The 26,935-nt window shown below is 46.2% G+C and overlaps 1 protein-coding gene across 8 annotated transcripts in view; it reads right to left on the bottom strand.

Moving 5' to 3' along the window:
* The window catches only part of LYPD6B (LY6/PLAUR domain containing 6B), a 167,698-nt gene that overhangs the window by 65,683 nt on the left and 75,080 nt on the right, over positions 1–26,935 (bottom strand). For 6 of the 8 annotated variants that reach the window (XM_041739273.1, XM_041739272.1, XM_041739271.1 and 3 more), the window contains exon 2: positions 10,099–10,274. The exons of 1 other annotated variant lie outside the window; for it this stretch is intronic. The gene's annotated coding sequence lies outside the window, so the exon portion shown is untranslated. Of the gene's footprint in view, positions 1–10,098; positions 10,275–20,717; positions 20,755–26,935 lie in introns of those variants that run through there. One more of the 8 variants, XM_041739276.1, reaches the window with a different exon arrangement.

Genomic DNA, 26,935 nt, shown 5'->3' with positions numbered 1-26,935 from the left:
TCCTCCAACAAGTCTCCACTTGCTCTTCAGAGAAACGTGAAAACCCTGTCCCCCAGCCTGACCTGGCCTGGCCCCTTGATCTGATGTGATTTGCAAATCTCTTCTCCCATCTGTAGGTTGTCTTTTAGTTTTGTTGATTGTTTCTTTTGCTGTGCAGAAGCTTATCTTTTTTTTTTTTTTTTTTTGAAGATTGTGGATGACTTTTATCTTCTTTACATTTACCTGTATTTTCTAATTGTTCTACAGGCATTATCCATATAATCTTTTTTTAATAAATTAATTTTTTATTGGTGTTCAATTTACCAACATACAGAATAACACCCAGTCCTCATCCCGTCAAGTGCCCCCCTCAGTGCCCATCACCCATTCACCCCCACCCCCCGCCCTCCTCCCCTTCCACCACCCCTAGTTCGTTTCCCAGATTTAGGAGTCTTTTTCTTCTCCCTTCCCTTATATTCCCTTTCACTGTTATTTATATTCCCCAAATGAATGAGAACATACACTGTTTGTCCTTCTCCAATTGACTTACTTCACTCAGCATAATACCTTTCCAGTTCCATCCACGTTGAAGCAAATGGTGGGTATTTGTCGTTTCTAATGGCTGAGTAATATTCCATCGTATACATAGACCACACCTTCTTTATCCATTCATCTTTCTATGGACACCAAGGCTCCTTCCACAGTTTGGCTATTGTGGACATTGCTGCTAGAAACATCGGGGTGCAGGTGTCCCGGCGATTCACTGCATCTGTATCTTTGGGGTAAATCCCCAACAGTGCAATTGCTGGGTCGTAGGGCAGGTCTATTTTTAACTCTTTGAGGAACCTCCACACAGTTTTCCAGAGTGGCTGCACCAGTTCACATTCCCACCAGCAGTGTAAGAGGGTTCCCTTTTCTCCTCATCCTCTCCAACATTTGTTGTTTCCTGCCTTGTTAATTTTCCCCATTCTCACTGGTGTGAGGTGGGATCTCATTGTGGTTTTGATTTGTATTTCCCTGATGGCAAGTGATGCAGAGCATTTTCTCATGTGCATGTTGGCCATGTCCATGTCTTCCTCTGTGAGATTTCTCTTCATGTCTTTTGCCCATTTCATGATTGGATTGTTTGTTTCTTTGGTGTTGAGTTTAATAAGTTCTTTATAGATTTTGGAAACTAGCCCTTTATCTGATACGTCATTTGCAAATATCTTCTCCCATTCTGTAGGTTGTCTTTTAGTTTTGTTGACTGTATCCTTTGCTGTGCAAAAGCTTATCTTGATGAAGTCCCAATAGTTCATTTTTGCTTTGTTTCTTTTGCCTTCGTGGATGTATCTTGCAAGAAGTTACTGTGGCCAAGTTCAAAAAGGGTGTTGCCTGTGTTCTCCTCTAGGATTTTTTTTTTTTCCTCTAGGATTTTGATGGAATCTTGTCTCACATTGAGATCTTTCATCCATTTTGAGTTTATCTTTGTGTATGGTGAAAGAGAGTGGTCTAGTTTCATTCTTCTGCATGTGGATGTCCAATTTTCCCAGCACCATTTATTGAAGAGACTGTCTTTCTTCCAATGGATAGTCTTTCCTCCTTTATCGAATATTAGTTGACCATAAAGTTCAGGGTCCACTTCTGGGTTCTCTATTCTGTTCCATTGATCTATGTGTCTGTTTTTGTGCCAGGACCACACTGTCTCGATGACCACAGCTTTGTAGTTCAACCTGAAATCTGGCATTGTGATGCCCCCAGCTCTGGTTTTCTTTTTTAATATTCCCTGGCTATTCGGGGTCTTTTCTGATTCCACACAAATATTAAGATAATTTGTTCTAACTCTCTGAAGAAAGTCCATGGTTTTTGATAGGGATTGCATTGAATGTGTCAATTGCTCTGGGTAGCATGGACATTTTCACAATATTAATTCTGCCAATCCACGAGCATGGAATATTTTTCCATCTCTTTGTGTCTTCCTCAATTTCTTTCAGAGTGTTCTGTAGTCTTTAGGGTATAGATCCTTTACCTCTTTGGTTAGGTTTATTCCTAGGTATCTGATGCTTTTGGGTGCGATTGTAAATGGGATTAACTCCTTCATTTCTCTTCCTTCAGTCTCATTGTTAGTGTGTAGAAATGCCACTGACTTCTGGGCATTGATTTTGTCTCCTGCCACACTGCCGAATTGCTGTATGAGTTCTAGCAATCTTGGGGTGGAGGCTTTTGGGTTTTCTATGTACAGTATCACATCATCTATGAAGAGGGAGAGTTTGACTTCTTCTTTGCCAATTTGAATGCCTTTTATTTCTTTTCATTGCCTGATTGCTGAGGCTAGGACTTCTAGTACCTCTAGCCCCTCCTCCCCAACCACCCTCCTTGGTGCTCAGTGCTCTGCTCACTCTGGCCTTCTTCTTGACCATCCATTTCCCACATGCCATCCTGTCATGGGGCCTCTGGGCGTGGTGTCCCCCAGCCTACAGGGCTCGCCCAGCTCTCCTCTGGCCCTAAACTCTTACCCAGCATTTCTATTTCAGTTCACACGCCACTTGGCCTGGAAAGCCTTCTGGGGCCTCTCCCGTCATGTTGCCCTCCGTCTCGTGGAGGCTCTCGGAGCAGGCCACTCATCATTCGCAGTTCTACACTCGTGAGTGTGATCAAGTGATTGGTATCTGTCTCGGGCACTGGATGAAAGAGGAGACCGTGTCTGCTTGTTTTCAACCCTTGCACCCCTGGGCACAGGCTGGAGGTTTCAACATCAGCTGGGTGCGGAGAAGTGTGAACCTCGGCAGGACGGTCTTCTCGCCTCTCCACTCGCTTATTTTTACCTTCGGTCACAAGTTGCCTCTGTCCCTCATTCTACCTGCTGTTTACTCAGAGGCCTGCCTCCCCCACCGCTAGAAACAGCCTATGCACCTTTGCTGATGCCCTCAGTACCCCCAACATCTCTGTTTCGAGTGTCATCCTCCCTTTCACTGGGCACCCCTCTGCTTTCGGCCTAGACCAGCACACTGAGGAGAGCAGTACCCAGCTTCCTGAGGTCCCTGAGGGGTGGACAATGCCAACATCATGGCAAGCAGGGTTGGCGCCTCGTGGGACAGTCACAATGTGAAAAGGACATGGGGGTGAGGCCAGCAAGTAGATCCACCCTCCCTTCTCCCTGCCAGAGGCGGTTTGGAGGTGTCGCCCCTCCCGGCCACCCTCCTGGAGAGGTGCTGAGCTGAGTCCAGAGGCTACGGAGACACAGATACGGTTCTTCACACCTTGTGGAGAGGTGCACCCAAGCAGCACCTCTCCCCGTCTCCCTGGAACCCCTTGCACTCATACCCGGGGTTTGCATCTTCCAGAACAATTGTTTGTACCTTAGTTCTCTACATTGCTTTAGCAGCTGGGCTGAGATCCTCTGATCTCCCCTGTATCCCCTAAAACAGCAACTACACCCACAGCCCGGCCACATGGTACTCTGAGAGGAGCTGCTCACTCAGCATCAAGTGAGCCAACAAAGCTACTGGAACCTCGGCCTGAACACACAACAGACGGAGCTCACCATCCCTCTGCTTCATCCTGCGCTGGCCAGACCCACCAGCAGCGGCACTGATTTTCATTTTGACAAAGCCACTCTAAAACCGCCTGTCAAAATTGCTTGAAGGAGGGATCCCTTAAGAACCTGAGGACAGATTCGTGAGCCCTCTGCCCAGGTAAACGCACACGCATCAGTTTGTTTTCAGGCTAGGGGTTCAAAGAACCTCTGAAGCCCCATCCACAGGTTTCATGTTAAGAAACTCTGCTTCAGAGAAATGAAGAGAAACACAATCAACAGCGACAAGAGCAACTGAAGCCACATTTGATAAGCAGCAGATGAAAGAACAACTAAATCTTAAAAAAAAAAAAAATCAAGGAAGGATGATAGGGAAGCTGGTATATTTAAAGTAGAAGAGGTGTCAGATGTTTGTTCTTGCAGTTCCTCGTCTGGGGGAGCCTTCTCTGACTCCCCCAGTCGGATTTAGCTGTGTCTCTATAGCCTGTGGGGGTGCCGGGGGTGCTGCAATTCTAACCCATAAACACTGGGCTGTCATCTAAAGGGCCAGATGGGGATCGGCTTGGCCAGAAACACATACACACACACCGAGGCAGTGGCAGGAGACCCCATACCCATCCCTGTTTTTTCTTCACTTTATATAAATCATTTTCAGCTTGGGGCACCCAGGTGGCTCAGTCAATGAAGCATCAGACTCTTGGTTTCTGCTCAGGTCATGATCTCAGGGTCATGAGATCAAGTTCCGCATTGGGCTCTGCACTCAGCTTACAGTGTGCTGCTTGAGTTTCTCCCCTTTTGCCCCTCCCCTGACTCATGAGCCCACGCATGCGTGCACTCTCTAAAATAAATGGAGGGAAAGAGGGAAGGAGGGACAGAGGGATGGATGGATGGATGAGGGAGGGGGAAGAGAAGTAGGAAAGAAAGACTGATGGGTACCACAGGCCATAGTTGGCCATCCCCATCCCCTGCACCTGACTGCAGCCACTGATGAATCAGCCCCCCTCCCAAGGATTATGAGCTCCCCCATGGTGAAAGTCATGACTTAGTCCACCCAGAGGTCCCAGGTCTAATGGTGATGGGCACACAGTCCAAGTTTAATCCATGCGTATCAAATGAAAAGCAAAATCTGCTCATCTTTCAAGACTGAGCTCAGTCCTTACCCTCCAGGTGGAATGGATCTTGCCTCAGCTGGCCATGCCTGCTGACCACTCTTAGGCGCTCCTCATGTTGGTATTGTGGTTGCCCACCAGCCAAAGAGACCCAGAGAATTCACCTCTTGCCAATTCTCAGGTTGATTCCTCACTTCATGTGAGAAATAAAATAACCACTCGCTACGTGTTTCCATTAAGTAGCCTTTTTAAAAGTCCTATCTGAAGTGGGGATAGCTCCAAGAAAGCCGTTAAATATTTTCATGCAGCTGTTCACATCTAAGCATTTAATTAGTTATAATTGCAATTTTAAAAACAATTAAGCTCCATGGGTGTTATTTACTGCATCTCATGATGATTCTGTTTTTTAAGCTCCTCAAAAGAGAGTGGGATGGAGAGATATCTGGGTCTAGAAAGTACCAAGACTGAAAGGACAAGTTTTTGTCATGCACAGTTAATTTCCTTTGCCATTCTTTTGGGGTGAGAGTGGGGTGGTTTAAGAAAAATCATTTTGCAATTTCCGAAGACACATTTCTAAAATCATCAAATGTGACAACCAAAACTTGGTGCTGCAGACCTGTGGTTTTCACTGATGTCCTCAGCACAGGAAGACCAACAACAGCCATTTCCCATGCAACATCCTTGCCCCATGAAAAACTCATTGGCATTGATATTCCTAAAGGCAAACTGGAGCCAGAATTTACGTAACACTAGCCACGAAGTTGGGATGGAGAAACAAAGGGGAATTAAGGTATGTTCATGTTCTTGCTTTACCAGAAAGAAAGCTACCAATTAACTTAAACTAAATGGAAAATAAGTATAAGTGATTTTATGAATATTAAAAAAAAAAGATAGTCCATAAATGTAACATGGTGTATCCTAGATGGGATCCCGAGGCAGATAGAAGACATTAGGTAAAAACTAAGGAAACGTGAACAAATATGGACTTTAATTATCATGCATCATCACTGGTTCATTAATCTTGATAATGTACCACATTAATGTAGGATGGTAATACAGGCAGGAAGTGGGTATAGGGTGTGTGGGAGCGCTACTAGTTTTTTAATTTTTGTATAAATCTAGAATTATTCTGAAATAAAAAGTTTAGTAATTTTGAAAAACAGAGGTAGTCCCTAAAGAATACAATTAAGATACGTAGCTTATAATCCATCAAGTAGAGAGGGAAAGGGTAAACTTTGAGAATTTTAGTCCAAGAGAATGCAGGGAATTAGAATACCAATATGGGGTACCGACAGGCAGCACAGCACACAGCAAGTACAGAAGTGGCAAAAATAAGGATTGATGGAGAGAGACAAGTATCATGTGGTTTCTCTCATACGTTGAATATAAAAAATAGTGAAAGGGACCAGAAGGGAAGGGGGGGAAACTGAGTCAGGAAAAATTAGAGAGGAAGACAAACCATCAGAGACTTCTAACTCTGGAGAACAAACAAAGGGCTGCAGAAGGGGAGGTAGGCGGGGGAATGGGGTGACTGGGTGACCGGCACTGAGGGGGGCACTTGACGGGATGAGCACTGGGTGTTACACTAGATGTTGGCAGATTGAATTTAAATAAAAATTTTTAAAATGATCAAAAATAAAATAAAATAAAAAATAAGGACTGAATGCAAAGGATGCAGTATTTCTTATTTCCTTGATTAAATACTAGGCTGCTATGCTCCAACTCCCCTCGCACTCCTAACATTTTTCACTCCTATCCCAGGCAGCTTATTAGTGGTCTGTGATTAGGTCAGCCAATTAAGAAATATGAACTGGGTCTCAGGTAAAAGACCTGCAGAAAATGGCACGGGACCACATCTCCTAAAAAGCAAGGACGTTCTTCCGCTGGGCCTCTGCAGACCTAGCACAGGACCTGCAGACCCAAGGTGCTCCACAAACATTTGGAGAGATTAGCTAGGCCACGCCCTGGCTGGCAGTGCGCCCCCTGGGGGGCTCTTGTGAAGGCCAGTGCCCAGAGGGACACCAACAGATTCTAGTTTAACTGATCCTGAGTGGGGGCCAAAACATCAGGATTTTTTAAAAAGCTCCCAGGAGGCTGTAACGTGCAGCAGGGTTGAGCATACAGGATAAGCCTATAAGATGAACTAGAGCACAGCAAGCCCGGGTATTAAGAAATCAGTTAACTTTTTAGTACAATAGTACAGACGGGGGAATTTCAAATCATTACTATTTCTGCTTCCTCCAGCAGCTGTGATTCACCGTGCTCACCTCCAGCGACTGAGATGTACTGTCTGCCTTTAAGTGTGAAGCGCATAAGAAGGAGACACTGGTGTCACAGAACGTCCAAGGTCTGTTGGATGGTCAGGTAAGAAATGCTCCTTACAAATTCAGATAACATTTTTTTTGAAGATTTTATTTATTCATGAGTGACATATACAGAGAGAGGGAGAGAGAGAGAGAGGCAGAGACACAGACAGAAGGAAAAGCAGGCTCCCTGTAGGGAGCCTGATGTGGGACTCAATCCCAGGACCCTGGGATCATGCCCTGAGCCGAAGGCAGACACTCCACTGCTGAGCCACCCAGGCGTCCCAAATTCAGATAATATTTTAGTCCTCAAAGAGGAAAGATATATTCTTGGGGGGGGGAAAAAAAGCTTCCTAAAATGCAGTGACCCTCTCTCAAGAACTGTTAGTACAACTAGACAGTATTAGGAAGAACATAGAGGAACATAAGAGAACAACATCAACTAATAGAATCTGACATTTCTAGAACAGTCCATCCCAAAACACAACATCCATTCTTTTTCAATGCTCATGAAGCACAGACCGTGAGAGAACACGTCATGGACTATAAAACAAGCCTCTGCAAATGTATAAGACTTTCTATCAGCCAGAGCGTATTCTCCAACCACAATGGATCAAACCAGAAATCAGTAACAGAGAGATAACAGGCAAATCTCCAAATACTTGGAAACGAAGTAATACACTGTTAAGTGATCCACTGGTCAAAGGCAAGTCAAAGGAAATTTAAACTATAAACTATAGTTTATAATAGTTTATAAATATAGTTAAACTATATTTAACTGAAAGAAAATGAAAATACAATATATCAAAATATGTAGAACAGTTAAAGCAGTGCAGAGAGGACAATTTGTAGCACTAAATACAACAATTAGAAAAGAAATGTCTCCAATCACCCCAATCTCCCACATCAAGAACCTAGAAAAAGAGCAACATAAACCCAAAGCAAGCAGAAGGCAGGGAATAATAAACTAAAAGTAGAAATCACTCAGAGGGGATGCCCGGGTGGCTCAGTGCTTGAGCGTCTGCTCAGGGCGTGATCCCGGGTCCTGGGATCGAGTCCTGCATCTGGCTCACCGGAGGGAGCCTGCTTCTCCCTCTGCCTCTCCATCTCTGTGTCTCTCATGAATAAATAAATAAAATCTTAAAAAAAAAAAAAAGGAAGAAATCACTCAGAGATTCATTTCATGGGGGAGCATGAAGTGACCAGGAATCCAGGGATTGGAGCAACTGCAAACCAAGGAATGCCAACAAATGCCAGAAAACCATAAGATGCTATCGCCCAGGGAAGGATTCCTTCCACCCCATGGGCTCCGGAGGGAGCGTGGTTCTGCTGACTCCCTGATTTCAGACTTCTAGCCTCAGAACTGCAAGAGAATAAATTTCTAGGGTTTTGAGCCACCCAGTTGGTGGCACTTTGCTATAATAGTTCTAGAAAATAAAATGATCTTCTAATTAGGTAGACGGAGGGGGAAAAAATAAGAGAAAATCTGAGTAATCCAACAAAAGGCAGGAACTATTTTTTAAGTAGCAAAGGGGGAAAACGGTTTTACATGACAAACACAAAACAGCAAAAAAAAAAAAAAAAACTCAAATACATCAGGAATTCAAAAATTACGGACATCTGAAACATTAGAATACAAAGTGCTGAATGGCTTTACAAATCTGATTCAATTATAGTCTTCCAATAACACATCTAGAATAACAGAACAAAGTCACAGAAAATATATAAAAATGAAGAACATGAAAAAGATATACCAAAAACCACCTGAAAGGAGAAAAAGCTGGTGTAGCAATATTTTTTTTAAAAAAGATTTGTTTTTTGAGAGAGTGTGTGCAGACAGAGGGGCAGAGGGAGAGAAGCCGAGATGGAGCCAGAGGTGGGGCCTGCCCCAGGACCCTGGGGATCATGACCTGAGCCAAAATCGGGGGGGTCAGATGCTGTAGCAATATTAGTATCAGAGACGAAAAGGAACAAATGCATGCTTATAAGGCATCAAGAAGAAATAACTACAGTCTTCCTGAACAGCACAGCCTACAACAATATCCGGTGAAAGCTGACACGTGCGAGGACAAACGGAAAAATGCACAGAGCGGGAGACGTTCTCTTGTGAAAGTCGTAATCTGATGGCGTATGCAGAAAAAAACTACTAGGGTTACACATAATGGGAACTTAACTAGCAAGATTAATCTAAAAATGGGTTCAAAACCTTATTCCCAACAAATAGAATTCACTCTCCCTCCCCCCCCCCCCCACCCCAAGCACTTGGGAGCGTGTATAAAATTATCCATGTACTGGGTCTCCAAGAAGTCTCAACAGGTTTCAAAGAATCATGGTCAAACGACACCTGGCAAAAACGCAGGATTGTTTACCTCTGATTGAGATTTCACTCTAAGACACGCGCAAATAAAACTATCAGAGAATAGCATTCTTCACTTATATTGCAAACACCAAAGAAGGGGTAATACGAGGTGTCGCTTAGGATGCGAGAAAACACGTATTCTCAGCTGGAGGGGGGGGGGGCGCTGTAAATGGATTCAGTTTGGCAGTTTGTGTCCAAGTGGAAGAGCTCCGTCCCCCTCTGCCCACCAACTCACTCCTAGGAATCCTTCCCATAGATACACTTACAAACGTGCAAAGAGAAGACCCTGCGAGGATTTTCATCACAGTAGTGACCGTGACGCAAAAGATACAAAAACCATAATGGCCATCAACGTGGGAAGGATTCAACTGTGGTCTTGTCCGGTAATGAGCGTTGACAAGAGTGAGGCAAGGCTACACTTAGGCCGCGGAAGAGCTCCAGAATCTGCAAGCGTGCGACAGCCTATCTGGTCACGTGGTGGTGGTGCTGGTGGTTGTCTAAGAGAGGGGAAAGGAATTTGCTAGAAATGCCTTTGGAGGCATGGAGGAGGGTCAGCAGTGTATCCTCCAGACTGAGAAGGCCCTTTAAAACTGAAAAATCAGGGCGCCCGGGGGGCTCAGTGGTTGAGATCGGCCCAGGTTGGGATCCCAGGGTCTCGGGATCAAGTCCCGCATCGGGGTCCCTGCAGGGAGCCTGCTTCTTCCTTGGCCTGTGTCTCTGCCTCTCTCTCCCTCTGTGTCTCTCATGAATAAATAAATAAAATCTTTTAAAAAAAGAAAAAAGAAAAGAAAAAGAAAGAAAGAAAGAAGAAAAATGAGGCAGGCGTGTGCGTACCGTTTACGTGGAGTTGTATTCTGGGTTCCTCACGGACGGAGCAGGAGGGCAGGCAGGCAGGCGATGGAAGCAGTACTGTGCAGCTCTTCTCCTCACCGCAGCCCCCAAGGCTCATGGAGCGAGGGCAGGGTGCTGAGGACTCCCAGGGTAGCTCTCTGCAGTGGCACCATGGGCACCTCGGGGGAGAACAAGGTGAGCGTCAACGACGGAGTCCGTGGTGCCAGCCAGCACTCCTACCGTCTCCACATTCTAGAAACACCCCGTAGCACAATGCACAGCAGACCACGCAGCTGCTTCCTTCAGGCTTCTTCCCACTAGAGCATAGCAGCCGCATGTTTACCCTGTTCGCATCGTGCCATTTAACTAAACAGAAAGCCTTTAGTCACATTATTCATTTAAAACACAGAATCTAAATAAAATGCAGTCTCTAGTGATAAGCCTAATGAACTGCAGAAATTCCAGATTCCTTTGTGTGTTCCCTTCAAATTCCTTTTCTGATGAACTGTCAGGGCTGACATGTCTGTGCAGTTAAACCAGCAAACACGTTCGGCAAGGTTTCTAAGAGGTTCATTATCTGACCAGTATACGTAACGGTGCTCAAACACTGGCAGCAGAACCAGTAGAGACAGATGGAAGCTGCTTCCGTTCATGCAAACCAACTGGACGGATCCCAGCCACCTCTCTGATCCCCCTCTACCTACCTACTCCCAAAGGCCACATCGACGGCCTTCTGGCCCTGCCTCAGGACCTTTGCATGTGCTATCCTGCTCCCTGGAACGATCCCATCCCCTCCTACTCCCACCAGACGGTCACACGGCTTACTCCCTGGATGCACCCAGGTCTCTGCTCCAATGTCACCTATTCAGAAAGGCCTCTGCTGACCAGCTGAGCTACGACAGGGGGCCTTCCCAGACCTTCCCCATCTCCTGACCAGCTTTACTTCTTTTTTCCTTCACTTATGACGACCTGACACAATTTCACTACTCGTCTATTTGCTTCCCACGCTACAAGATAAGCCCCCATGAAAGCAGGGCTGACTAGTATCCAGCAATCCCTTGCAGAGCACACTAGGCACTAAATAAGCGTCGCAATTTAAATAAAATTTGCATATGGTAAGTCTACAGCATAGTTTCATATTTTGGCTGAACCCTATCTCGCGTAAATTTATTTTTTCCAACTGCAGCTTTCCCTCCTTTTCCACTTAGGCAACAACGATCAGAAACAGGGCAGACAGAGAAGACTTCTCTCTGGAGAAAGAGCAGTCTCCAGAACGGAGGACCAACTTGTGCCACGACGCTGGGTTCCGCTGAAGCTCCCCCGGTAACATGTTTGAAGCTCAGAATCGGCATTTGTTTCCTCGGCCGTCTAACCGTACAAGTTAGCGGAAACCTTCTCACGCGGTATGGGGAATAAAACCCCCAGTGCTAGGGAAGTAGTCTGAAAGCAGGAGGAGTTTAAAGAAGTTATTTGAGGGACACCCTGGTGGCTCAGGGGTTGGGCGTCTGCCTTGGGCTCAGGATGTGACCCTGGGATCCTGGGATCGAGTCCCGCACTGGGCTCCCTGCAGGGAGCCTGCTTCTCCCTCTGCCTGGGTCTCTGCCTCTCTCTCTCTCTCTCTCTGTGTCTCTCACAAATAAATACATACAATCTAATAAAAATCAAAAAAATAAAAGGGCTATCTTGAAGATCATTATTTAGTCTTTAGGAGAACCGAGGTGATTGGCAATGGAAGGACTCACATGTGAAATTCCTTAAATAAAAATTTATTCACTTAAAAAAAAACAACATACATTCGAATGAAAAGCCCGACAGCTCCTAACGTCAGGCAGACTGAAGTGAGACAGATCATCTTACCTGCTGTAAGAAAGAGGCAGCGTCATTGATACGGCGTGTGAACTGCACCCAAAAGGGTCGTATCAGGATCTAAAATATGTATTCCTCTGACCCAGCGATTCCACTCCCAGGAATCTATTATAGTGAAAAGTATTTGCTTGTAAAGTGCAAAGATGTATAGATAAAGAACGTAATGCAGCATGTACCGGCGTAGTGTGTGCAAGAAAAAAAAATGGAAAAAATCTGAATGTCTATTAATACAAAGTTGAGGGGCCCCTGGGTGGCTCAGCGGTTGGGCGTCTGCCTTCGGCCCAGGACATGACCCTGGGGTCCCGGGATCAAGTCCTGCGTTGGGCTCCCTGCAGGGACCCTGCTTCTCCCTCTATCTGGGTCTCTGCTTCTCTCTCTGGGTCTCTCACGAATAAATAAAATCTTTTTAACAATAAAGAAGTTATTTGAAACGAAGCGTATGGAAGGGACCTCGGCCCTCAGGGCGCAGCAGCGCGCCCAGTGCAGCCAGGCCTGGAGAGCCCGGACAGGCGACCTGCCCCCCGGAGGGCCGCTCCATCCCCCCAGGGCCTGCTCTCCCTTGGCCTGTGCACCTTTACCTCCTCTGGCCTTCAGCCCTCCGGGAAGGTGCAGCTCTCTAGGTCAGCACCCGAGGGACGACGGAAAGAAGCCTCTCCGCCCTCCCTGCAGCTTTGGGGGCGCTGCTCCCCTTTGCTTCTCTTCGGAGCCCCCCGGAAGCACCGGGCGGCCAGCTCACCCCGCACACCGCTCCCCAAGCTCTGACGCCAAGAGAAGATGCTGAGCCCCGCGGCAGGGAGCCAGGGGTTCAGCGTCCCCAGCACCCCCCCACCAAAGCCATGTAACCCGCAGGAGGACGAACACCCCAGAGCCCCCACAGCCCACGGTTCCCTGGGGCAGGTGATGTCATTGCACGAACGAGCACACGGTCTGGCACCAACTCCAGAACAGCTTCTGGGGCCCAGTTCCCGTCACAAAAGTAGCTGCCTACGATTAAAAGACTAAGATAAGAACTAGGGGAGCCCCCCACCCCCAGGCCTCTCCGTGGAGTCCGGGAACTCTGGGCCTAAGCTACTCCCCCGTCGAACCAGCACAAGACCTCTGTTTCTCTGCTTTCCACTGGGAAAGGAGAGGAGCCCCGAGCTGTCGCCCGGCTCCCGGCTCTGCGCACACTTGGGGCTCCCGTGGGCACCCTTTCCCTGGCACCGCGAGCCCTGTGAGCCCGGCCGTCAGCAGCTTCCCCCACAACGTCCCTTGGATCTTGAGAAGGTGCACGCGTGAGTCGGCGACAAGGACAGTTGTGCTGCGGCAAGTTGGGGGGCAAGTTGGGCTCCCCACCTAGTCCCAGCCGCCCCATTACGCTGCTTCACCTGTTACACTTTCAACTGAGCAGAAAATGAGAAAACGATTGCTGTTCAGGCTCGGGTGAGCCGGGCCTGCACGCTCACAGTGCACACCTAAGATCATCAGGCGCTCGGTGACGTCATTACAAGAGGGGGCAGGCACCGTGTCCCCCACCGAGGTGCCAGCTTGCGGCCGATGGTCCCCGTGGGACAGGTGGTGCAGGCAGGCTGGGTGCTGATCAAGCCACCAGGGCCTTCCCTCTGGGACCACGCAGCCTTTGTCTGCTCCTGGCAGGAACGTGGGCCGCCTTCGTCCCAGGGCTGCTCAGCGCCGAGGTAAGGGCTCAGGCTCCGCAGGACGAGCTGGGATCCCGCCCAGGGCAGGATCCGAGGCAGGGCCCCGGGGAGACCGAGCCGCATGGATGGGGGCTCCGTCGGGACCTGCTGAAGAAGAGGAGCGAGTGGCCGGGAGCGACGTGTGGCCCTGCCCTTGCTGGCCCCTGCCCTTGCTGGCCCCTGCCCTTGCTGGCCACCCAAGCAGAGCGAGCCGCCGGCTTAGTGTTTGCCTGTGGCTCGGAGGCAAGTTCTGGCATCGAGCCTCGAGGAACCTCCCCCACGAGCTCTGTGAGCCCCGGAGTCGCGGCTGCAAACCGGGCGAGGCCAGCGGGAGGCTGTTTGCATGGAGCAAAGACCCCGGACAGCGCCACCTCCCGGCCCACGGACCCCCTCCCTCCGGGCCAGGATGGAAGGATCGAGGCGGGCTGGCCAACAGCCCAGGCACGTCCCACGGCCCCCCGGCCCCCAGGCCCAACCCTCACTCCCGGGGCTCAGTCCCCCAGGCTCAGCAGCGTGTCCTCAGGGTCTGGTCCAGGGGGTGGGCCCCACCTGCTAAGCCCGCACGGGGACCCCACAGAGGGACAGCGGCCGGTAGGCCACAGGCGCGGGCCAGCCAACGGTGCGTGTGGCGGCCCAGGAGCCACTAGCTCCACAGAGTGAGGTCATCACAGCGCAGGGGGGCGCGGCGCCCACCGTCCTAGCTCCCAGCGGGACAACCAGAGCCTCAGATGCAGCACGACGCCTTCCGGTCCCTGGAACTTAATGCCACCATGAAAGAACAGAAAGCGAACGAACTGAATGCAAACCGCCCTTCTGAGCACCCTCCCACAGGGGATCGGGGCCATGTTTTCAGATGTGAAAGCTCCACAGTAAAAGTCATTTGAAACATGGGTCTGTGCCTTTGGAGAAAATGATCAGAGAGGCTTCGTGTAAGGTCGGGTGGGGCTCTGAAGCACGTCCACGCTCAAGAGCAGATCCAAGAAGCCCAACCGAAAGGGCTGTGGACGGACTGACGAGGACAACTGTGGTTTGAGCAAAAGTTCTTCTAAAAGGGCTCTCTTGGGGCAGCCGCGTGGCTCAGCAGTGGAGCATCTGCCTTCGGCCCAGGGCATGACCCCGGGGTCCTGGGATCGAGTCCCGCACTGGGCTCCCTGCAGGGAGCCTGCTTCTCCCTCTGCCTGGGTCTCTGCCTCTCTCTCTCTCTGTCTCTCATGAATAAATACATACAATCTAACAAAAATAAAAAAAATAAAAGGGGTGTCTTGAAGATCATTACTTAGTCTTTGGGAATACCAAGGTGATTGGCAATGGAAGGACTCACATGTGAAATTCCTTAAATAAAAATGTATTCACTTAAAAAAAATTACATACATTCGAATGAAAAGCCCGACAGCCCCTAATGTCAGGCAGACTGAAGTGAGACAGATCATCTTACCTGCTGTAAGAAAGAGGCAGCGTCATTGATACGGCGTGTGAACTGCACCCAAAAAGGTTGTATCAGGATCTAAAATATGTATTCCTCTGACCCAGTGATTCCACTCCCAGGAATCTATTATAGTGAAAAATATTTGCTTATAAAGTGCAAAGTTGTATAGATAAAGAACATAATGCAGCATGTACTGGCGTAGTGTGTGCAAGAAAAAAAATGGAAAAAATCTGAATGTCTATTAATACAAAGTTGAGGGGCCCCTGGGTGGGTCAGTGGTTGGGCGTCTGCCTTCGGCCCAGGGCGTGACCCCCAGGGTCCCGGGATCGAGTCCCGCATCGGGCTCCCTGCAGGGACCCTGCGTCTCCCTCTGCCTGGGCCTCTGCTTCTCTCTCTGGGTCTCTCATGAATAAATAAAATCTTTAAAAAAAAAAAAAAGCCAAGGTGACTAAATAAAGCATGGCACCAAGAACTCTAATGATTCTCACACTCCTTCATGCACAAGCATTTGTCAGGCGACTGTGATGGGAGATGTTACACAAAGTACAACAACATCCCAGGTCCTTTGAGTTTAGCTTCTACACATAATGTTTTTAAACATTAGCTTAAGGGGAAATTCCAAAACGGCTACATATTTTTGAAATACATATGTACATGTATGTGTAAGACACGTAGTTTTGTGTGCAGAGAATGCTAGATGGGCCCTTAACTGTCGCCCCCGTGCCATAGCTCTGAAGCTCCTACGGACTCAGAACAAATGGGAAGCCACTGGAGCACTTTTAAAATTAAAAAATCAATTTAAAAAATAAATAAAATTAAATTAAATTAAATTAAATTAAATTAAAAAATGACACCAGCCTGAGCTTTGGAACACACCAAGTGGATCTGATCCTGGCTTTGACAAAGTCCATGCTAACTCAATGGTCTTCAGAGTTGACGTAACCTGGTTAACGCAGTTTCCCCTTCTTGGACTTACAGAATCACCGTAAGGGTTCAGAGGAAAAGAAAGATGTCTCAGGCTCTTCTCAAGATGCCTGGGAAATAGTAGATGCTCAGTAGGCATCTTTCCCAGCCTTTCTCCTTGGAACACCTTGGGAGTCACAACACTTAACCACCCAACGTCTTTTCTACTAATTGGTTACCCAACTTAAAAGAAAATACCTCCTTTAAAAACATTTCAGTAAAAAAAAAATAAATTAAATAAATAAATAAAAAAAATTTCAGTAGATACTGTTGCTGGATCAAAGAAAGTTTCAGGTGTCTGTCCACTCTCTCACATCCAGACTAAAAGCAATCAGTCTTCTTTCCTCTGCAACAACACCTCCCTTCTTAGCATGAGCCCCTCTTCCCAGAAGCAACCGGCTAAAAAAATGAGTTGTTGTTGTTTAACTGAGCAGGTATCTATCAGCTCGTTCTCCCCTGTGCTCTGCCGGCCCCACTGGTGTCCAGGAAACAGGACTTTCCTCCCCAGGCCTGACCGCTCAGCCAGGCCACACGCGGGAGGCAAGGGGAGGCCCAAGGCCTGCGGCCAAGTTCTTCTAAAAGGGCTCTCTTGGGGCACCCGGGTGGCTCAGCAGTGGAGCACGTGGGAACGCGCTCCCAGGCGAGCCGCGTGGACTGTGGCAGCCTCCCAGCTGGCCTCTCCTGCACCTGTCCCCCTAACTCACACTCTGCTTGAGGCCCCAGCCTGCCAGCACCTTCGAATCTCCAGCAGTATCTGTTAGAGAGCTGCCATCGCGGAAACAAAACCCACCGGCACAGGGACGCTCTCACGTGGGCCCCCTGCACTGGGAACGTGGGGTTCTAGCAGGGACGCTGCTGAAACGCCCACGAAGACCCAGAGCCTGCAGGTGCCAGTCAGCCACCAGCCGACTTCCAGAAGCTTCCATCTAGTGCTTCCATCTAGTCCGGGGCCACAGTGACCCCGGAGTCCCAGGATCGAGTCCCACATTGGGCTTGGAGAACAGAAGGTAACGGAAGATGACATTTCTAGCGACTCACGGCCTTTCCAGCACGTTGCATCAGATAAATGCTTTCAGGAACTTAGCACCAAGCAAAGAATTGTACCTCCTGAGGTGATGCTGTCTGTAACCTTCCCTCCTATGAGAACCGTATAGTCTGCTTGTTTTTCTTTTTGCTTCGGTTGCCAGGAAGCTCAGAACCAGCTATGGGTCTTACTTCATTCACTCGTCTTTTCAATAAACATCTACAGAACCCATTGCATGTTAAGGATCACACAAAGGCCTGGGAATTCTGAGCTCGAGGACACAGGCCATTTTCCAGAATGCCTTGGACAGAGACTGAAGTTAACAAGTGGCCCTGAGTGCGGCAGAGACCCACGGGCAGACCCGCGGCGTAGCGAGAGCTCGGGGCAGCCAGGCGGCGGCGGGGGGCACGGCCAGGAGAAGGAAGCAAGAAAGGTGCCCCTTAGAAATGATGCATCAGCTCTGCTTCTTGGCAAGTTAGCTCTCATTTGATTTCTGATGTCTCTAAGTCTTTAAAATGCATTAAGCTTTCATAGAAATAGGTTGGAAAAATACATCTTTGTTCATTCATAAGCATGTTCAAATATGCACATGAAACAATATCCTTTTAACCTAGAGGAACCCTCATTATTTACACAACACAGCTTATATTGGCGTATTACAAGGGACGGCGGGGGCGGCGGGCGGGCGGGGGGTAGGATCAGGTGTAATGAGGAGTAATGGGCTTTGAAGAGTTGATTCTTGACTATTCCGTGAATATTTTCCAGGACTCCAAAATAACTTTGGTTTAAAAATAGGAAGGCATCCTCTTATTAATTTATCGTATTCTTGACACTGTCTGCCTCGCTACCGTTAACTCCGGGAGGCCAACCTCGAAGATCTTGATTCGATAGCTCTGGGCCGGTCGACAGTGATTGACGACAAGGATTAACTATATGGTTTCTAGATGAATCCTGGCTTACTTCCAGACTTGGCTAATGCTAACCCACTGCATTCCTTGCCTCCCCCTCTAGCAACATCTCCCTCTGCTGCAGCATACGCCGGGAGACGATGGGGTTGCTGGCACAAGTTCAAGTTATATCATTGATTCAAATCTATCCCCAAGCAAACCTGCTTTTATTCAGATGAACACTCTCCAGCGATCTGAATTGCAGGGGCAGTAAAACAATTGTACATTTATGTAGCATTCTCATCCCCAAAGGAATAGTTTTCCATGCCTACAAATACCTTAGAAGCAATAAAGAGTTTGGTGGGTTGGCGTCTCGTTTTTGTCTGTGGCTTTTTTAAAAAATCAGAATTCCATGTAATAGGAAGGTGATGAATTTGGTGCTTACCAACAACTGCTCTAATAAAGTATATTATATGCATAATTCTCACTTAATAGTAACTACTGCATAAACCTATGGTAAAAGTGATAATATTCAGCTTATAAATCAGAAGCAGCAAGGAAAAGAAGGTGTGCCTTCAGGCCAAGAGCTGCAGGGAGTTACTGACTATTTCCTTGGGTTTCCTCTGCCCAGAACATTCTCCAGCTAATATCCACAGGGCTTTCTCCCTCCCTTCCTTCGGCTCTTGCTCAAAAGTCCCCTTATCAGAAAGGCCTTTCTTGACCACATTTCTTTAAAATAGCAATCCCTGCATTCCTTAGTCCCCTTTTCTCTGCTTGCTTATTGCTTTTCATTTTTCCCCATTTATTTGTTTGTGCATAGCACTTACTACCACTGGAAACATGTCTGTTTTCCCTCTTCCCTGAATCTAACACATGCTCAGAGAGCAGGGGTTGGGTTTTATTCAATACTGTATCTCCAACACACCTGGCACCAAGTAGACATTCAATACATATTTGATGAGCGAATGATTTTTTTTTTTTGACACTTTCCACTCACTCACATTCCATCCAAGTATCTCAATAGTGAAACCAAGGCACAGAGAAGGTAGGGATTTTTCCAACGCCCTCTTCTCCATTATTCTAGCAAAGAACAGCGCTCTATGATAAAGTCAAAGCTGACCGAAACAAAGGCCCCAACAATTTGTTAATCCTGTAGCAGTACATCTAGAACTGTACCTTAAACAATTCAAAGTATTTTGACTTAGTGGCTCTGACGCTCTTGAAACATGACCACTCTGCATGGGTCCCAAAAATGTTCTCCAAGAGTTTCTCCAAAACAGGAGAAATCAACCACTATTAGCTAGTCACTGCCCTAAAATGAGACTGATTTATACAAACCATATTGACTCCCTGTCCAGCATCTAAGTTAAGGGGGGAGGGGGACACAAGACCAGTGATTATCCATGTACATGCATGAACCTCATTAAATGGACCACACAGCTCCAGTTTACTAAGGCTACTTAACACTTCAGAATGTCTCCAGCCAGAAAACATTCACCTTCCTGAATATGAGTCTATAAGCCCCCTTAAGTCTTAAGCATAGCTAAGAGCAAGCAAACCAGAGATGCCAAGAAATGAGAGGCTGTGAATCATTTAAATCACAGGAGATGGAGAACCTATTAAAAACAGAACCAGCAAATATGCAGTCAAGTGTCTGATCCATAATTGCTCTTAGTTCTGTTGCTACAAGGGCACATGTCATAGAAAAAATTTTAAGAATGAGTAAATAAATAAAAACTTCAATCCACCAAAGCTAAGGGGCTTTGGGCAGGCCATAATTCTAAGTCTCGGTATTGTGGCTTGACGTTTGCTACCAAAGTGTTCTACTCAACTGCCTGCCAAGGAGCAATGAAGCAGAGCCCCAGTAATTCTTTCAACAAGCGATGAGATGGGAAGGCTAATTTAATGGGGCAGGGCCAAGTGCACTTAACAAACTGCACATCTGTAAGATGGAAATACACCGTCCTCATCTTTAGCAGTAACTCTCCTCACTAAGTAGCTCTCAAAGACTTTTGAAGTCTTTCTCCTTCTTGGTGTGTAGCTGCCAATGAGTTTACTTCCTTCTGCAGGAGAGAGGCTGTCGAAACGTGGGGCTTTGCCCCAGACCCACTGGAGTGGCGGTGAAGTGAGAAATTCCACCTGCATCTGATCCCATCCCTGAAGAACATGTGGATTCTTGTTATCCATGTTAGTAACCTATATATGTTTTCTAAGTCCCTTTCTCCATGCCCAAATGGAAATCAAATCATGGAGTCACATGGAAGGGGAGTGCATTTCCACGTCACGGTTTTGGGTGGACGTCTGCACCAGGCCACCTGGGTTGCACAGAGAATGCTGCTTCTATTTGCCGTGCATGGGGAGAATCCAGCTCAGCCCTGGAAAGAGGAGTTTCCAAGACCTCAAAAAGATCAACTCCACTCTGCATGGCTAGCCTTTTGATATAATGAATCAAATGTGGGCGGCCCGGGGGGCTCAGTGGATTAGTGCTGCCTTCAGCCCAAGGCGTGATCCTGGTGACCCGGGATCGAGTTCCACGTTAGGCTCCCTGCGTGGAGCCTGCTTCTCCCTCTGCCTGTGTCTCTGCCTCTCTCTGTGTGTGTCTCTCATTAATAAATAAATACAAATCTTTAAAAAAATAATAATGAACCAAACTTTTGTCTGCCCAGTTTTAGGTGATTCTATGCAACACAGCGCTGACTTGCCTGCAATTACATTTCTAGAAAAGGCAGCCTAGCTGTATGGAAAGCACCCATGATGCACAGCTTTGTTCAGCCACTCACTGTGCAGCTCTGGCCACATCACTTCTTTCTTGGTCTCAGTTTTCCCAGCTCTAAAGAAAAAAAAAAAAGATATCTGAGACTGCTGTCTACCTTGAGATCCTCTGGTTCTGTGGGCTTTTCTGGGATGTCTCCCTCTTTGAAAGTAGTATTTTCATCATGCATTCATTTTGGCCTGTTTAGCCCTTATTCATCCCCAGAGACTTTACTAGTCAGATGTCCTTTGCCTCATGCTGGAGAATATTCTATGTGACTCTTCAGGTCACTTAAGAGACTGACTTAAGACACACACATACTTTCTTTGGGGAGCCTGCAGATAAGGGCCCTTTCTAGCCCTTGGCTTCTAAACTCATACAGAAGACTTGAAGCCTTGAAGTAATTAACAACCCTCCCCAAATGCTTTTCTCCCCCTTCTCTTTATTTTTCTCATATTTTCTCTCTTTTTCTTTTTTTCCTCCTTTCTCATCTTCTCTCACTTGGTCCTGCCAGCACAACCAAGGGGGTTATTTAGACCTACTGGTTACCCGTAGAAAAATAGGAAATTGCTGCTTATCTTCAATGAACAGAACCACAAGATTAGGACTGAAAAGCTATTTGAAGCACATTCATGTTGACAACATTAAGAAAGCTATACAACATAAAAGCATAGGAGATGAAATGAATTCAGGATTGCAAATTGAGATCAACAACTACCTTCATGTTAAAACATTCTAAGACGCTGCTTTGTGTCCAAAGTTCTTTGATTAAAAAGTCGACGATGAGAGTAAGATACAGACACCACAGTACCTAACCAATGTGCAGGCGGCATAATCCCAGGAATTAATGAAACTCCAGATCACAACTATTTAATATATTTTTGCTAAGCAGGAGTAGCTCGCGTGATGAGGATTTGTAGTTCAATCAAATTATCTTCTCTACATCCACTTGTGAGCATAATACTCACAACATCCATGTGATTAACCAAAGCAACCTAGTCCAGGAGGGATGCCAACGGCAGGCAGAAATGCGGCATATCTAAACAAATGAACGTGGAAAGGTGTCATTATAACTGAAGTTGTAGACATTTGGAATGCAAGTTTTTTAAAGTAAGTAGGAAACTTTAGGCAGGGAATGAGTCTTAAGGAGGTCCTTAGGCTCAGTAACCTTTCCCAGCCACACACCAGGTGCAAGAATGACTCAAACTTCGCACAGCATCCTCTTGTCCCCAAGTAGAAAGACTTGGTGGGATGAAGTTGATGCAAATTTTAAGTGGTAGTAGAAACAGGGAGAATGAACACAGTGGATGCTCCTTCTTTGCAGTCATGGAGAATCACTTAATCTGGCCCTGCTGTAACTCAGTGGGACCAGGACCACTTCCTCTTTCAGAGGCACAAACTTTTGGTTTCCCAGCATGCACCTTCAACTGTATCTCCAGGTGTAAAAGAGAATTTGCCAGGTACCTAAGATGGATGACTAACTTCTGTCCCTTCTTGATCAATCACTTTGTGGATGTCTGCCTAAATTAACACATATAGAATGGCTACGGGACACAAGCCAAACCACTCTGATGTTCAAATTAAAACACTTGACTTTTCCCCCTTCCCCTCCCCTTCAAAAGAGCATTTAATTTTTTTCCCCCTAGAACAATAGGATCATAATACATCTGGAAATTTGCCCTTTTGGCAGCAGGGGCTGGAGGACAGATCAACAGAGCGGCACAAATTCCGCCCTGAGCAAAAGCCTAAAGCTCCTAGCTGTGTCTGGGGTAAATCCAAAGCAGAGAAAGGCAAGGCTTAAGGTGTGGAAGGAGAACAGTTGCTGTTGGAACAGACCTCTCAAAAGCATTCAGAGAATAGGGGAATGTATTCACTATATTTGAGCACAAGGCCAAAGGCACCCAGGTTCCTGGACCAAAGGGGAGGGTGTGGGATGGAGCAGAAGTATAAATCTGGGGGAGTACGAAGAAATAAAAACAAAGACCCACTTTTTTGCACAAAAGAAGAGTACCAAGAAGGACTGGAACCATGGCAAAGGAAAGGGTGACACAATGTTTATGTTAAGCATGCCAACTCACCCTGTCAGGTACTTGTCTCCCTCCCTCCCTGGTACCACAACCCTGCTGGCAAGTCCTGAGCTGACATCCACTCAACAGTCAGAACACACAGAGCTCCTACCTAGTACCAGGCATAGAGTTAGCAATGAAGGACGCACGGAACCGCAAAAGACCCTGAATAGCCAAAGCAATCCTGAAAAAAAAAAAGCAAAACTGGAGGCATCACAATTCTGGACTTCAAGCCCTATTACAGAGCTGTAGTCATCAAGATAGCATGGTACTGGGACAAAAACAGACACACTGATCAACAGAACAGAATGGAGAACCCAGAAATGGACCCACAACTATATCATCAACTAATCTTCATCAAAGCAGGAAAGACTATCCAATAGGAGAAAGACAATCTTCAACAAATGGTGTTGGGAAGCCTGGACAGCTACATGCAGAAGAATGAAACTGGACCACTTTGTTACACCATACACAAAAACATATTGAAAATGGATGAGACACCTAAATGTGAGACAGGAATCCATTATAATCCTAGAGGAGAACACAGGCAGCAAGTTCTTTGACCTCGGCCACAGTAACTTCTTACTAGACACATCTCTAGAAACAAGGGAGACAAAAGCAAAAATGAACGATTGGGACCTCATTAAGATAAAAAGCTTCTGCACAGTGAAGGAAACAACAAAACTAAAAGACAACCTACAGAATGGGAGAAGATACTTGCAAATGACACATCTGATAAAGGGTTAGTATCCAAAATCTATAAAGAACTTAACAAACGTGATATCCAAAAAAAAACAAATAATCCAGTTAAGAAATGGGCGGAAGACATGAATAGACAATTTTCCAAAGACGACATCCAGATGGGCAAGAGGCACATGAAAGGATGCTCAACATCACTCATCATCAGGGAAATACAAATCAAACCATGATGAGCTATCGCCTCACACCTGTCAGAAATGCTGAAATTAACATCACAGGAAACAACAGATGTTGGTGAGGATGTAGAGAAAGGGGCGCCCTCTTGCACTGTTGCTGGGAACACAAACTGGTACAGCTACTCTGGGAAAACAGTATGGCGGTTCCTCAAAAAGTTAAAAATAGAGCTACCCTACGACCTGGCAATTGCCCTAGCAGGTATTTATCCAAAGGATACAAAAATACAGATTCAAAGGGGTACATGCACCCCGAGGTTTCAGCACCATTATCAGCAAGAGCCAAACTATGGAAAGAGCCCAAGTATCCACAGTATCCATCAACTGATGAATGGATCAAAAAGATGTGGATAAACACACATACACTGGAATAGTATTTAGCCATCAAAAAGAATGAACTTTTGCCATTTGCAATGTAGAGCTAGAGTGTATTATGCTCAGTGAAACCAGTCAGAAAAAGACAAATACCATATGATTTCACTCATACATGGAATTGAGGAAACAAAACAGGTGAACATATAAAAAGGGAAAAGGGGAAAAAAGAGAGAGGGAAGCAAACCATATGTTTTTTTTTTATGTTCAAGAAACATTTTTAAATTTAAATTCAATTAGCCAACATATAGCCATCATTAGTTACAGATGTAGAATTCAGTAATTCATCAGTTGCATGTAACACTCAGTGCTCATCACAGCACGTGCCCTCCTTAATACCCCTCACCCAGTTACCCCATTCCCCCATCCCCACAAGACACTTAATGATAGAGAAAAACTCAGGGTTGCTAGAGGGGAGGTGGTGAGGGAATGGGCTAAATGGGGGTAGGTATTAAGGAGGGAGGGCACTTGCTGGGACGAGCACTGGATGTTATGTTGTAAGTGATGAACCAATGAATTCTACTCCTGAAACCAATATTACATTATATCGTAACTAAAATTTAAATCAAAATTTAAAAGGAAAAATAAGATATGAAGTACACAAAAGAATCCTATGTGTTCTCTATTCTCCAACAAAAAGCTAGATAAGGTCCACTGGGGTCTCCTCTATTTCAGTACGAGCACCACCAGCTGTGGATGCTAACAGCATCATAGGAAAGGCCTGCGACTCTGTAAAGCCCTCAGCACTCCTCGCTCCTCCTTCCAAGGATAAGTTCCCCTCCTCAGTGGACAGCCTTGCTATTATACAACTAGAGTTGCATTCCCTTGACTGAAACGTAATCTCCAGTTGAAAACCAGGAAGAGGACACTCATGAAACTTCTTGGTGATTTATGCCTCTGTATGAAGGAGTTCACTGCATCCAGCCCAAAGGGAAGATTTTGAGATGGAGAATTTGAGAGTATGCAGAGGGCAGCCCAGGCCAGGCATTTGTCCTAATTCCCTCAGGCCACGCTCCTAAGAAATATCCAGCTGGCTGTATATTATTTGTTCTCAAGTTTGGTAAATCATTAATGCTCACAGCAATTCCATATGCAATAACTCTTAGATTGGTTTTCTTATGAGGGTCTTAGAAGTCTAGAGGAGATGGGGTTTTTTAGAACCTTCCTAAACGTACAGATTTGGGTCACTCTTGCTCTGCATGTCCCTGGTAGATAACCAGAAGAGGAGGACCTCCTTGTGTTTGAAGAACATCCCCCAAATGTGGAGTTCTAGGAAGCACGCAATGGACCCAGAGATCACGTATGCCCTTTGGTAGTCACCCAGTCGCATGACATTTCAATCGATCAGGAATTCTCTCTCACCAGAGAAGAGATTGTCCTGGCGAGTTCTCCCTTCCTCTCATTGGTGAGGTTAAGGTAGGCGGCCTATGTAGTTCTCCTCTGATTTTCTTCCAGTATACAACCAAAAGGATCAGAGCACCAGGCAAGATTAAAAATAAAGCAGTCTCTCAAGAGAAAATGAAAGGCCGGTGTTATGTTCTTCCTTGGCATGTCCTCAAGCCTCTGAGCAATGAACAGACACATAACCTTCTACAACCCATCTTGTGGCTATTTTGTCAATACAAATGGCTCTGTAATTGCCCTAAAAAATTAGGACTGGTTCTGAAATGTTACTTTTGAAGAGAGAAAATTCAGGACATGTTTCACATTCAAAGACCCTCTTACCACTATTCACTGAGAACAGAGAGTACCTTTCACATACATCCCTTTCAAAGGTCTCTATCCAGAGAAGGCAAAATGTTATTACCTGAACACCAAATAAAACCCAGTTCTATCTCCACTTTCCATCCTTGTGAGACTCTCCCATGTAATCACAGCAGCTGCTCATCAACAGTATGAAGGGAGATGCAGTACCAATGATTAGAACCAGGACAAGGAATCGGTTTCCAGAAAATATCCCTAAAGTCCATGATTGGAATCTGCACCTTAAACCAAACAACTCATTCTATTTAGACTGGCCTATCAGGGGATTTCAAATGCTATCTGAAGGCATAATTTTTGTGTCTGCAAAAACATCTTGCAAGAAAAAAAGAAAACCCTACATGCCACATCCAGAGCTCTGAAAAGCCAGAAAAACTTATCAAATGGTAGGTATAGTCAGGTATAAGAAGAAAAATGAGACACAAACCTAATTTTCAAGGAGCAAATGATGCCAGTGCCATACCCAAGTGGAAAGAGCAACTTGATAATGGGTAATGCTTTTTTTTTTCCTAAATAAAGAAATCAGTTGCATGACTGTTAGCTGAAAATATATCTTTTAAAGAAATTCAATACCTAAATAGGGGGTCCGATTTTTTTTTCTTAAAAAAAAGAAAAAGTCACTGACTTATGTAGTACTGTATTTTGAAGACACACGTCTGACCAGTGACCTCAGGGTTATCAGTAAAGACCACAAGGTAGTATGTGAAATGCCAGGTGAGGAGTGCACCATCATACCCATAAGCCAGAAGAGTGCCGGACTCAGTCTATAATCAGGCATGAGTCAGCTGCTACTGAGAGGAGACAAGGAACTGGGGCATCCTCTGACGAGATGGGTCCATTCTCGGAGAGGCCCTTTTGCTACACCAAGATCCTAGATAAACAGAACCAACCTGATAACCTATTTCTAACTACCAAAATGGTACAAAAAATATGTACTATATATGAAATATTTCATGGAATAAAATACGGAATTAAAAAGGAAGAAAAAGACTTTAGAAAAATGATTAGCAATAGCCACAAATTAGCCAAAGAGAATTTTTAGGAATAACATAAAATCATTTAAATTAAAAATTCAGGGACGCCTGGGTGGCTCAGTGGTTGAGGCTTGCCTTCTG

The sequence above is a fragment of the Vulpes lagopus genome, chromosome 24, assembly GCF_018345385.1.
Source record: "Vulpes lagopus strain Blue_001 chromosome 24, ASM1834538v1, whole genome shotgun sequence".
In the NCBI taxonomy this organism is placed as follows: Eukaryota; Metazoa; Chordata; class Mammalia; order Carnivora; family Canidae; genus Vulpes; species Vulpes lagopus.
This window is presented reverse-complemented; position numbering and strand designations above follow the sequence as displayed.